This window comes from Lissotriton vulgaris, unplaced genomic scaffold (assembly GCF_964263255.1).
Source record: "Lissotriton vulgaris unplaced genomic scaffold, aLisVul1.2 SCAFFOLD_595, whole genome shotgun sequence".
Taxonomy (NCBI): domain Eukaryota; kingdom Metazoa; phylum Chordata; class Amphibia; order Caudata; family Salamandridae; genus Lissotriton; species Lissotriton vulgaris.
The window spans coordinates 641954-655088 of NW_028241900.1; the positions used below are offsets into that span (position 1 = coordinate 641954).

General features: G+C 39.8%; 9 non-coding genes across 9 annotated transcripts; all 9 read left to right on the top strand.

The window, feature by feature from the left end:
* The first annotated feature begins 806 nt into the window (after positions 1-806).
* TRNAP-UGG (transfer RNA proline (anticodon UGG)) lies at positions 807-878 on the top strand. Its single transcript has one exon. It is a non-coding gene; the product is annotated as a tRNA-Pro (tRNA).
* Positions 879-1178: 300 nt separating this feature from the next.
* Positions 1179-1251, top strand: TRNAV-CAC (transfer RNA valine (anticodon CAC)). Its single transcript has one exon. It is a non-coding gene; the product is annotated as a tRNA-Val (tRNA).
* A 2127-nt stretch (positions 1252-3378) lies between these two features.
* Positions 3379-3450, top strand: TRNAP-UGG (transfer RNA proline (anticodon UGG)). Its single transcript has one exon. It is a non-coding gene; the product is annotated as a tRNA-Pro (tRNA).
* A 300-nt stretch (positions 3451-3750) lies between these two features.
* Positions 3751-3823, top strand: TRNAV-CAC (transfer RNA valine (anticodon CAC)). Its single transcript has one exon. It is a non-coding gene; the product is annotated as a tRNA-Val (tRNA).
* Positions 3824-5930: 2107 nt separating this feature from the next.
* Positions 5931-6002, top strand: TRNAP-UGG (transfer RNA proline (anticodon UGG)). The gene has a single exon. It is a non-coding gene; the product is annotated as a tRNA-Pro (tRNA).
* A 300-nt stretch (positions 6003-6302) lies between these two features.
* On the top strand, positions 6303-6375 carry TRNAV-CAC (transfer RNA valine (anticodon CAC)). Its single transcript has one exon. It is a non-coding gene; the product is annotated as a tRNA-Val (tRNA).
* Positions 6376-8868: 2493 nt separating this feature from the next.
* TRNAV-CAC (transfer RNA valine (anticodon CAC)) lies at positions 8869-8941 on the top strand. The gene has a single exon. It is a non-coding gene; the product is annotated as a tRNA-Val (tRNA).
* A 2181-nt stretch (positions 8942-11122) lies between these two features.
* Positions 11123-11194, top strand: TRNAP-UGG (transfer RNA proline (anticodon UGG)). Its single transcript has one exon. It is a non-coding gene; the product is annotated as a tRNA-Pro (tRNA).
* Positions 11195-11494: 300 nt separating this feature from the next.
* Positions 11495-11567, top strand: TRNAV-CAC (transfer RNA valine (anticodon CAC)). Its single transcript has one exon. It is a non-coding gene; the product is annotated as a tRNA-Val (tRNA).
* The last annotated feature ends 1568 nt before the right edge of the window (positions 11568-13135 follow it).

The following is a 13135-nucleotide window of genomic DNA, read 5'->3' on the forward strand; positions in this document are numbered from 1 at the left end:
GGCAGAGCTTTCTGGACAGTAAGGACATTAGAGTAAGTGATGAATAAGCACTGCTTTTGTTAATTTACATAGGCAGAACAGAGACTGCTGGGAAAAGCCTGAAATTAAAGGCACAGAAAATGCCTGCTTCTGGATAGAACACTAAGAAGGGTTGAAAGTTTTTTCTCTGACCCTGGCCACTCTTACAAGCAATCCTATGATAGTCAGAAGGACCCACCCTAAAAAGGAAGGGACAGCCATTTGGACCCTTTCCACCTTTTCTATATCTCGCCTGATCGAGCGCTGATTGAGCGGATTAGCACATGTACTTCTCATTTTGGGAAGGTATTGCTTAGCTTGCTACCAGCAGCTCAGTTATGTTATGATGTTAGAGGCTTGCATGGAATGCTTTAGTCCTGCATTAGGCCGTTTTTATTGCTACTTGCATTCAAGGGAAAGATAATTAGCCAGAATCTGTGGCCCAGTTATTCACCTTGGCATTCCGATTTGCACAAAGGGAATAAGCATTTGAGAGAAAATGCAACATGTGTTTCTTATGTTGCTATGAACAGCTTTTTATTCTTTCTCTTTAGGGTCTAGCCAATGCAGAAATAGATAAATAAGTGCTGACTTTCTGTAAGACGTGTCCAATGCTGGGACAAAATAAAAGGGGACACTTATAAATGATAGTGATATCATTTGAGAAAGGGTAAGTTGACACTGAATTTCATGTATATTCACAGACCAAGCATGAAAAAGTCCCCAGCATGATCTTCATTGCGTGCTTAGAGCTGGTATTAGCTTTTCAGAGGTGCGGGCCTTTCGAAGGCTCGTTGGTCTAGGGGTATGATTCTCGCTTTGGGTGCGAGAGGTCCCGGGTTCAAATCCCGGACGAGCCCTTTCATTGGTGCTTTTTTAAAGTAGTATTGCAGTATGCATTTCAAAGCCAATATCAATTTTCTCTTTGCAGTAGTGGATGAATATTTGCTAGAGTCTCATGCTTTTAACCTTGCCCTGCCTGAGCAAATAGGAAACATTTCTCTTTAAGCATTTTGCAAAAATGCTGAACTTGCATGGCATATACAAGCGTTCAGCTAGGGCTGTCTGGGAAGGTTGCATGAAAGAAATCTAAAACCAGAGGCCCTTGGAATAGCCTGTTTTGAGAAGTTTCATCACAGAAGAATCAACTGTAGACATCTGTTTCTGAGGTGTAGTGGTTATCACGTTCGCCTCACACGCGAAAGGTCCCCGGTTCGAAACCGGGCAGAAACAGTTGTTATATTGTCTTGGCTGCAATGTTGAGAGGTGCCGTTTTGCCATGAAATTGTCCAGGCCCTGAAGATGGTTTCATGCAGACTCGTTCCAAGAAAGTGAATTCTCTTAAAAACACTAAAGTAATTGGCATGTGGATGTATCTGTTGATTCACAGACCTCGCTTTGAAAAGAGCCCTGCATTCTGTTCATTGCTCACCTAGAACACGCATTAACTTTGGGAATTGTTGGCACCAACAGGCATCTTAGTTTAGTGGAGTGTTTCTGGTGTTTAAGTGCAGAAGCCCTGGGCTCAATTCCTCGGTGACCCTTCTCAAGGTGATGATACAAATGCATCGTCACCTTTACGTTTAATGTCAGAATTGTTTATTTCTATTTGGTGGTGTATGAATGCTTGCAATAGTATGTTGATTTTTTCTAGCCTTGAATGAATAAAAGCAAATCACTCCTCTTTATGTATTTTTCTAATACATTGATATTTGCATCTCCTTTCCTAGCCTGCATTTTTCATTATCTTACAGGCTGTATATAATAAGTATCAATTCAGGGGCCCTTCTTCTACTCAATTCACAACTGTTCTATCCCGGCATTGATAAGCAATCTACATCTGCTTCTGTTGTGTATTGGTTATCATGTTTACCTGACGTGTGAAAGCCCCATGTTTGACAGTGCGCGTTAACAAAGAGACCAATGATTTTTATTAAAAGTTGTCATGTGTTTTTGTTACCTTGCACCGGCCAAAAAGTGCCGGAAATGACTTCATTTGCAGTCACTTGAAAAGTAGGGATTCTCAAATAAATGGTAAGAGGTTGGAACAAATCTAAAGGAATGCATGGCATATCTATATGTATGTGTACGCAGGTATCCATATATAAAGATAGATAGATAGATAGATAGATAGATAGATAGATAGATAGATAGATAGATAGATAGATAGATAGATAGATAGATAGATAGATAGATAGATAGATAGATAGATAGATAGATAGATAGATAGATAGATAGATAGATATTGGGAGAGAGAGAGCGTTACTATAAACTGAGACTTTATTTTCCATCAAGCTGTCTTTCCTTTCCTTCAGGAGCAGAATGTTCTGATCATCAGCGCTCCAGAATCTAGTGCTTGGTTGGCAAGCATCACACATTGTGATGTGTTAGCTAAGAGTTCCATGTCGTTCAGACTCATATATTCCTCTGTAGTTGTACCTTGGTGATTCAACAAAATGTGGCATCATAAGCAGCATTCTACTGCCATAGACTGGGCAGAAAAAACATTTAGAATTTCACTGAAAAAGAAAAAAAGCATACTTAGGCAGAGCTTTCTGGACAGTAAGGACATTAGAGTAAGTGATGAATAAGCACTGCTTTTGTTAATTTACATAGGCAGAACAGAGACTGCTGGGAAAAGCCTGAAATTAAAGGCACAGAAAATGCCTGCTTCTGGATAGAACACTAAGAAGGGTTGAAAGTTTTTTCTCTGACCCTGGCCACTCTTACAAGCAATCCTATGATAGTCAGAAGGACCCACCCTAAAAAGGAAGGGACAGCCATTTGGACCCTTTCCACCTTTTCTATATCTCGCCTGATCGAGCCTGATCGAGCGCTGATTGAGCGGATTAGCACATGTACTTCTCATTTTGGGAAGGTATTGCTTAGCTTGCTACCAGCAGCTCAGTTATGTTATGATGTTAGAGGCTTGCATGGAATGCTTTAGTCCTGCATTAGGCCGTTTTTATTGCTACTTGCATTCAAGGGAAAGATAATTAGCCAGAATCTGTGGCCCAGTTATTCACCTTGGCATTCCGATTTGCATAAAGGGAATAAGCATTTGAGAGAAAATGCAACATGTGTTTCTTATGTTGCTATGAACAGCTTTTTATTCTTTCTCTTTAGGGTCTAGCCAATGCAGAAATAGATAAATAAGTGCTGACTTTCTGTAAGACGTGTCCAATGCTGGGACAAAATAAAAGGGGACACTTATAAATGATAGTGATATCATTTGAGAAAGGGTAAGTTGACACTGAATTTCATGTATATTCACAGACCAAGCATGAAAAAGTCCCCAGCATGATTTTCATTGCGTGCTTAGAGCTGGTATTAGCTTTTCAGAGGTGCGGGCCTTTCGAAGGCTCGTTGGTCTAGGGGTATGATTCTCGCTTTGGGTGCGAGAGGTCCCGGGTTCAAATCCCGGACGAGCCCTTTCATTGGTGCTTTTTTAAAGTAGTATTGCAGTATGCATTTCAAAGCCAATATCAATTTTCTCTTTGCAGTAGTGGATGAATATTTGCTAGAGTCTCATGCTTTTAACCTTGCCCTGCCTGAGCAAATAGGAAACATTTCTCTTTAAGCATTTTGCAAAAATGCTGAACTTGCATGGCATATACAAGCGTTCGGCTAGGGCTGTCTGGGAAGGTTGCATGAAAGAAATCTAAAACCAGAGGCCCTTGGAATAGCCTGTTTTGAGAAGTTTCATCACAGAAGAATCAACTATAGACATCTGTTTCTGTAGTGTAGTGGTTATCATGTTCGCCTCACACGCGAAAGTTCCCCGGTTCGAAACCGGGCAGAAACAGTTTTTATATTGTCTTGGCTGCAATGTTGAGAGGTGCCGTTTTGCCATGAAATTGTCCAGGCCCTGAAGATGGTTTCATGCAGACTCGTTCCAAGAAAGTGAATTCTCTTAAAAACACTAAAGTAATTGGCATGTGGATGTATCTGTTGATTCACAGACCTCGCTTTGAAAAGAGCCCTGCATTCTGTTCATTGCTCACCTAGAACACGCATTAACTTTGGGAATTGTTGGCACCAACAGGCATCTTAGTTTAGTGGAGTGTTTCTGGTGTTTAAGTGCAGAAGCCCTGGGCTCAATTCCTCGGTGACCCTTCTCAAGGTGATGATACAAATGCATCGTCACCTTTACGTTTAATGTCAGAATTGTTTATTTCTATTTGGTGGTGTATGAATGCTTGCAATAGTATGTTGATTTTTTCTAGCCTTGAATGAATAAAAGCAAATCACTCCTCTTTATGTATTTTTCTAATACATTGATATTTGCATCTCCTTTCCTAGCCTGCATTTTTCATTATCTTACAGGCTGTATATAATAAGTATCAATTCAGGGGCCCTTCTTCTACTCAATTCACAACTGTTCTATCCCGGCATTGATAAGCAATCTACATCTGCTTCTGTTGTGTATTGGTTATCATGTTTACCTGACGTGTGAAAGCCCCATGTTTGACAGTGCGCGTTAACAAAGAGACCAATGATTTTTATTAAAAGTTGTCATGTGTTTTTGTTACCTTGCACCGGCCAAAAAGTGCCGGAAATGACTTCATTTGCAGTCACTTGAAAAGTAGGGATTCTCAAATAAATGGTAAGAGGTTGGAACAAATCTAAAGGAATGCATGGCATATCTATATGTATGTGTACGCAGGTATCCATATATAAAGATAGATAGATAGATAGATAGATAGATAGATAGATAGATAGATAGATAGATAGATAGATAGATAGATAGATAGATAGATAGATAGATAGATAGATAGATAGATAGATAGATAGATATTGGGAGAGAGAGAGCGTTACTATAAACTGAGACTTTATTTTCCATCAAGCTGTCTTTCCTTTCCTTCAGGAGCAGAATGTTCTGATCATCAGCGCTCCAGAATCTAGTGCTTGGTTGGCAAGCATCACACATTGTGATGTGTTAGCTAAGAGTTCCATGTCGTTCAGACTCATATATTCCTCTGTAGTTGTACCTTGGTGATTCAACAAAATGTGGCATCATAAGCAGCATTCTACTGCCATAGACTGGGCAGAAAAAACATTTAGAATTTCACTGAAAAAGAAAAAAAGCATACTTAGGCAGAGCTTTCTGGACAGTAAGGACATTAGAGTAAGTGATGAATAAGCACTGCTTTTGTTAATTTACATAGGCAGAACAGAGACTGCTGGGAAAAGCCTGAAATTAAAGGCACAGAAAATGCCTGCTTCTGGATAGAACACTAAGAAGGGTTGAAAGTTTTTTCTCTGACCCTGGCCACTCTTACAAGCAATCCTATGATAGTCAGAAGGACCCACCCTAAAAAGGAAGGGACAGCCATTTGGACCCTTTCCACCTTTTCTATATCTCGCCTGATCGAGCCTGATCGAGCGCTGATTGAGCGGATTAGCACATGTACTTCTCATTTTGGGAAGGTATTGCTTAGCTTGCTACCAGCAGCTCAGTTATGTTATGATGTTAGAGGCTTGCATGGAATGCTTTAGTCCTGCATTAGGCCGTTTTTATTGCTACTTGCATTCAAGGGAAAGATAATTAGCCAGAATCTGTGGCCCAGTTATTCACCTTGGCATTCCGATTTGCATAAAGGGAATAAGCATTTGAGAGAAAATGCAACATGTGTTTCTTATGTTGCTATGAACAGCTTTTTATTCTTTCTCTTTAGGGTCTAGCCAATGCAGAAATAGATAAATAAGTGCTGACTTTCTGTAAGACGTGTCCAATGCTGGGACAAAATAAAAGGGGACACTTATAAATGATAGTGATATCATTTGAGAAAGGGTAAGTTGACACTGAATTTCATGTATATTCACAGACCAAGCATGAAAAAGTCCCCAGCATGATTTTCATTGCGTGCTTAGAGCTGGTATTAGCTTTTCAGAGGTGCGGGCCTTTCGAAGGCTCGTTGGTCTAGGGGTATGATTCTCGCTTTGGGTGCGAGAGGTCCCGGGTTCAAATCCCGGACGAGCCCTTTCATTGGTGCTTTTTTAAAGTAGTATTGCAGTATGCATTTCAAAGCCAATATCAATTTTCTCTTTGCAGTAGTGGATGAATATTTGCTAGAGTCTCATGCTTTTAACCTTGCCCTGCCTGAGCAAATAGGAAACATTTCTCTTTAAGCATTTTGCAAAAATGCTGAACTTGCATGGCATATACAAGCGTTCGGCTAGGGCTGTCTGGGAAGGTTGCATGAAAGAAATCTAAAACCAGAGGCCCTTGGAATAGCCTGTTTTGAGAAGTTTCATCACAGAAGAATCAACTGTAGACATCTGTTTCTGTAGTGTAGTGGTTATCACGTTCGCCTCACACGCGAAAGGTCCCCGGTTCGAAACCGGGCAGAAACAGTTGTTATATTGTCTTGGCTGCAATGTTGAGAGGTGCCGTTTTGCCATGAAATTGTCCAGGCCCTGAAGATGGTTTCATGCAGACTCGTTCCAAGAAAGTGAATTCTCTTAAAAACACTAAAGTAATTGGCATGTGGATGTATCTGTTGATTCACAGACCTCGCTTTGAAAAGAGCCCTGCATTCTGTTCATTGCTCACCTAGAACACGCATTAACTTTGGGAATTGTTGGCACCAACAGGCATCTTAGTTTAGTGGAGTGTTTCTGGTGTTTAAGTGCAGAAGCCCTGGGCTCAATTCCTCGGTGACCCTTCTCAAGGTGATGATACAAATGCATCGTCACCTTTACGTTTAATGTCAGAATTGTTTATTTCTATTTGGTGGTGTATGAATGCTTGCAATAGTATGTTGATTTTTTCTAGCCTTGAATGAATAAAAGCAAATCACTCCTCTTTATGTATTTTTCTAATACATTGATATTTGCATCTCCTTTCCTAGCCTGCATTTTTCATTATCTTACAGGCTGTATATAATAAGTATCAATTCAGGGGCCCTTCTTCTACTCAATTCACAACTGTTCTATCCCGGCATTGATAAGCAATCTACATCTGCTTCTGTTGTGTATTGGTTATCATGTTTACCTGACGTGTAAAAGCCCCATGTTTGACAGTGCGCGTTAACAAAGAGACCAATGATTTTTATTAAAAGTTGTCATGTGTTTTTGTTACCTTGCACCGGCCAAAAAGTGCCGGAAATGACTTCATTTGCAGTCACTTGAAAAGTAGGGATTCTCAAATGAATGGTAAGAGGTTGGAACAAATCTAAAGGAATGCATGGCATATCTATATGTATGTGTACGCAGGTATCCATATATAAAGATAGATAGATAGATAGATAGATAGATAGATAGATAGATAGATAGATAGATAGATAGATAGATAGATAGATAGATAGATAGATAGATAGATAGATAGATAGATAGATAGATAGATAGATAGATAGATAGATAGATAGATATTGGGAGAGAGAGAGCGTTACTATAAACTGAGACTTTATTTTCCATCAAGCTGTCTTTCCTTTCCTTCAGGAGCAGAATGTTCTGATCATCAGCGCTCCAGAATCTAGTGCTTGGTTGGCAAGCATCACACATTGTGATGTGTTAGCTAAGAGTTCCATGTCGTTCAGACTCATATATTCCTCTGTAGTTGTACCTTGGTGATTCAACAAAATGTGGCATCATAAGCAGCATTCTACTGCCATAGACTGGGCAGAAAAAACATTTAGAATTTCACTGAAAAAGAAAAAAAGCATACTTAGGCAGAGCTTTCTGGACAGTAAGGACATTAGAGTAAGTGATGAATAAGCACTGCTTTTGTTAATTTACATAGGCAGAACAGAGACTGCTGGGAAAAGCCTGAAATTAAAGGCCCAGAAAATGCCTGCTTCTGGATAGAACACTAAGAAGGGTTGAAAGTTTTTTCTCTGACCCTGGCCACTCTTACAAGCAATCCTATGATAGTCAGAAGGACCCACCCTAAAAAGGAAGGGACAGCCATTTGGACCCTTTCCACCTTTTCTATATCTCGCCTGATCGAGCGCTGATTGAGCGGATTAGCACATGTACTTCTCATTTTGGGAAGGTATTGCTTAGCTTGCTACCAGCAGCTCAGTTATGTTATGATGTTAGAGGCTTGCATGGAATGCTTTAGTCCTGCATTAGGCCGTTTTTATTGCTACTTGCATTCAAGGGAAAGATAATTAGCCAGAATCTGTGGCCCAGTTATTCACCTTGGCATTCCGATTTGCACAAAGGGAATAAGCATTTGAGAGAAAATGCAACATGTGTTTCTTATGTTGCTATGAACAGCTTTTTATTCTTTCTCTTTAGGGTCTAGCCAATGCAGAAATAGATAAATAAGTGCTGACTTTCTGTAAGACGTGTCCAATGCTGGGACAAAATAAAAGGGGACACTTATAAATGATAGTGATATCATTTGAGAAAGGGTAAGTTGACACTGAATTTCATGTATATTCACAGACCAAGCATGAAAAAGTCCCCAGCATGATCTTCATTGCGTGCTTAGAGCTGGTATTAGCTTTTCAGAGGTGCGGGCCTTTCGAAGGCTCGTTGGTCTAGGGGTATGATTCTCGCTTTGGGTGCGAGAGGTCCCGGATTCAAATCCCGGACGAGCCCTTTCATTGGTGCTTTTTTAAAGTAGTATTGCAGTATGCATTTCAAAGCCAATATCAATTTTCTCTTTGCAGTAGTGGATGAATATTTGCTAGAGTCTCATGCTTTTAACCTTGCCCTGCCTGAGCAAATAGGAAACATTTCTCTTTAAGCATTTTGCAAAAATGCTGAACTTGCATGGCATATACAAGCGTTCAGCTAGGGCTGTCTGGGAAGGTTGCATGAAAGAAATCTAAAACCAGAGGCCCTTGGAATAGCCTGTTTTGAGAAGTTTCATCACAGAAGAATCAACTGTAGACATCTGTTTCTGAGGTGTAGTGGTTATCACGTTCGCCTCACACGCGAAAGGTCCCCGGTTCGAAACCGGGCAGAAACAGTTGTTATATTGTCTTGGCTGCAATGTTGAGAGGTGCCGTTTTGCCATGAAATTGTCCAGGCCCTGAAGATGGTTTCATGCAGACTCGTTCCAAGAAAGTGAATACTCTTAAAAACACTAAAGTAATTGGCATGTGGATGTATCTGTTGATTCACAGACCTCGCTTTGAAAAGAGCCCTGCATTCTGTTCATTGCTCACCTAGAACACGCATTAACTTTGGGAATTGTTGGCACCAACAGGCATCTTAGTTTAGTGGAGTGTTTCTGGTGTTTAAGTGCAGAAGCCCTGGGCTCAATTCCTCGGTGACCCTTCTCAAGGTGATGATACAAATGCATCGTCACCTTTACGTTTAATGTCAGAATTGTTTATTTCTATTTGGTGGTGTATGAATGCTTGCAATAGTATGTTGATTTTTTCTAGCCTTGAATGAATAAAAGCAAATCACTCCTCTTTATGTATTTTTCTAATACATTGATATTTGCATCTCCTTTCCTAGCCTGCATTTTTCATTATCTTACAGGCTGTATATAATAAGTATCAATTCAGGGGCCCTTCTTCTACTCAATTCACAACTGTTCTATCCCGGCATTGATAAGCAATCTACATCTGCTTCTGTTGTGTATTGGTTATCATGTTTACCTGACGTGTGAAAGCCCCATGTTTGACAGTGCGCGTTAACAAAGAGACCAATGATTTTTATTAAAAGTTGTCATGTGTTTTTGTTACCTTGCACCGGCCAAAAAGTGCCGGAAATGACTTCATTTGCAGTCACTTGAAAAGTAGGGATTCTCAAATAAATGGTAAGAGGTTGGAACAAATCTAAAGGAATGCATGGCATATCTATATGTATGTGTACGCAGGTATCCATATATAAAGATAGATAGATAGATAGATAGATAGATAGATAGATAGATAGATAGATAGATAGATAGATAGATAGATAGATAGATAGATAGATAGATAGATAGATAGATAGATAGATAGATAGATAGATAGATAGATAGATAGATAGATAGATAGATAGATAGATAGATAGATAGATAGATAGATAGATAGATAGATAGATAGATAGATATTGGGAGAGAGAGAGCGTTACTATAAACTGAGACTTTATTTTCCATCAAGCTGTCTTTCCTTTCCTTCAGGAGCAGAATGTTCTGATCATCAGCGCTCCAGAATCTAGTGCTTGGTTGGCAAGCATCACACATTGTGATGTGTTAGCTAAGAGTTCCATGTCGTTCAGACTCATATATTCCTCTGTAGTTGTACCTTGGTGATTCAACAAAATGTGGCATCATAAGCAGCATTCTACTGCCATAGACTGGGCAGAAAAAACATTTAGAATTTCACTGAAAAAGAAAAAAAGCATACTTAGGCAGAGCTTTCTGGACAGTAAGGACATTAGAGTAAGTGATGAATAAGCACTGCTTTTGTTAATTTACATAGGCAGAACAGAGACTGCTGGGAAAAGCCTGAAATTAAAGGCCCAGAAAATGCCTGCTTCTGGATAGAACACTAAGAAGGGTTGAAAGTTTTTTCTCTGACCCTGGCCACTCTTACAAGCAATCCTATGATAGTCAGAAGGACCCACCCTAAAAAGGAAGGGACAGCCATTTGGACCCTTTCCACCTTTTCTATATCTCGCCTGATCGAGCGCTGATTGAGCGGATTAGCACATGTACTTCTCATTTTGGGAAGGTATTGCTTAGCTTGCTACCAGCAGCTCAGTTATGTTATGATGTTAGAGGCTTGCATGGAATGCTTTAGTCCTGCATTAGGCCGTTTTTATTGCTACTTGCATTCAAGGGAAAGATAATTAGCCAGAATCTGTGGCCCAGTTATTCACCTTGGCATTCCGATTTGCACAAAGGGAATAAGCATTTGAGAGAAAATGCAACATGTGTTTCTTATGTTGCTATGAACAGCTTTTTATTCTTTCTCTTTAGGGTCTAGCCAATGCAGAAATAGATAAATAAGTGCTGACTTTCTGTAAGACGTGTCCAATGCTGGGACAAAATAAAAGGGGACACTTATAAATGATAGTGATATCATTTGAGAAAGGGTAAGTTGACACTGAATTTCATGTATATTCACAGACCAAGCATGAAAAAGTCCCCAGCATGATCTTCATTGCGTGCTTAGAGCTGGTATTAGCTTTTCAGAGGTGCGGGCCTTTCGAAGGCTCGTTGGTCTAGGGGTATGATTCTCGCTTTGGGTGCGAGAGGTCCCGGGTTCAAATCCCGGACGAGCCCTTTCATTGGTGCTTTTTTAAAGTAGTATTGCAGTATGCATTTCAAAGCCAATATCAATTTTCTCTTTGCAGTAGTGGATGAATATTTGCTAGAGTCTCATGCTTTTAACCTTGCCCTGCCTGAGCAAATAGGAAACATTTCTCTTTAAGCATTTTGCAAAAATGCTGAACTTGCATGGCATATACAAGCGTTCAGCTAGGGCTGTCTGGGAAGGTTGCATGAAAGAAATCTAAAACCAGAGGCCCTTGGAATAGCCTGTTTTGAGAAGTTTCATCACAGAAGAATCAACTGTAGACATCTGTTTCTGAGGTGTAGTGGTTATCACGTTCGCCTCACACGCGAAAGGTCCCCGGTTCGAAACCGGGCAGAAACAGTTGTTATATTGTCTTGGCTGCAATGTTGAGAGGTGCCGTTTTGCCATGAAATTGTCCAGGCCCTGAAGATGGTTTCATGCAGACTCGTTCCAAGAAAGTGAATACTCTTAAAAACACTAAAGTAATTGGCATGTGGATGTATCTGTTGATTCACAGACCTCGCTTTGAAAAGAGCCCTGCATTCTGTTCATTGCTCACCTAGAACACGCATTAACTTTGGGAATTGTTGGCACCAACAGGCATCTTAGTTTAGTGGAGTGTTTCTGGTGTTTAAGTGCAGAAGCCCTGGGCTCAATTCCTCGGTGACCCTTCTCAAGGTGATGATACAAATGCATCGTCACCTTTACGTTTAATGTCAGAATTGTTTATTTCTATTTGGTGGTGTATGAATGCTTGCAATAGTATGTTGATTTTTTCTAGCCTTGAATGAATAAAAGCAAATCACTCCTCTTTATGTATTTTTCTAATACATTGATATTTGCATCTCCTTTCCTAGCCTGCATTTTTCATTATCTTACAGGCTGTATATAATAAGTATCAATTCAGGGGCCCTTCTTCTACTCAATTCACAACTGTTCTATCCCGGCATTGATAAGCAATCTACATCTGCTTCTGTTGTGTATTGGTTATCATGTTTACCTGACGTGTGAAAGCCCCATGTTTGACAGTGCGCGTTAACAAAGAGACCAATGATTTTTATTAAAAGTTGTCATGTGTTTTTGTTACCTTGCACCGGCCAAAAAGTGCCGGAAATGACTTCATTTGCAGTCACTTGAAAAGTAGGGATTCTCAAATAAATGGTAAGAGGTTGGAACAAATCTAAAGGAATGCATGGCATATCTATATGTATGTGTACGCAGGTATCCATATATAAAGATAGATAGATAGATAGATAGATAGATAGATAGATAGATAGATAGATAGATAGATAGATAGATAGATAGATAGATAGATAGATAGATAGATAGATAGATAGATAGATAGATAGATAGATAGATAGATAGATAGATAGATAGATAGATAGATAGATAGATAGATAGATAGATAGATAGATATTGGGAGAGAGAGAGCGTTACTATAAACTGAGACTTTATTTTCCATCAAGCTGTCTTTCCTTTCCTTCAGGAGCAGAATGTTCTGATCATCAGCGCTCCAGAATCTAGTGCTTGGTTGGCAAGCATCACACATTGTGATGTGTTAGCTAAGAGTTCCATGTCGTTCAGACTCATATATTCCTCTGTAGTTGTACCTTGGTGATTCAACAAAATGTGGCATCATAAGCAGCATTCTACTGCCATAGACTGGGCAGAAAAAACATTTAGAATTTCACTGAAAAAGAAAAAAAGCATACTTAGGCAGAGCTTTCTGGACAGTAAGGACATTAGAGTAAGTGATGAATAAGCACTGCTTTTGTTAATTTACATAGGCAGAACAGAGACTGCTGGGAAAAGCCTGAAATTAAAGGCACAGAAAATGCCTGCTTCTGGATAGAACACTAAGAAGGGTTGAAAGTTTTTTCTCTGACCCTGGCCACTCTTACAAGCAATCCTATGATAGTCAGAAGGAC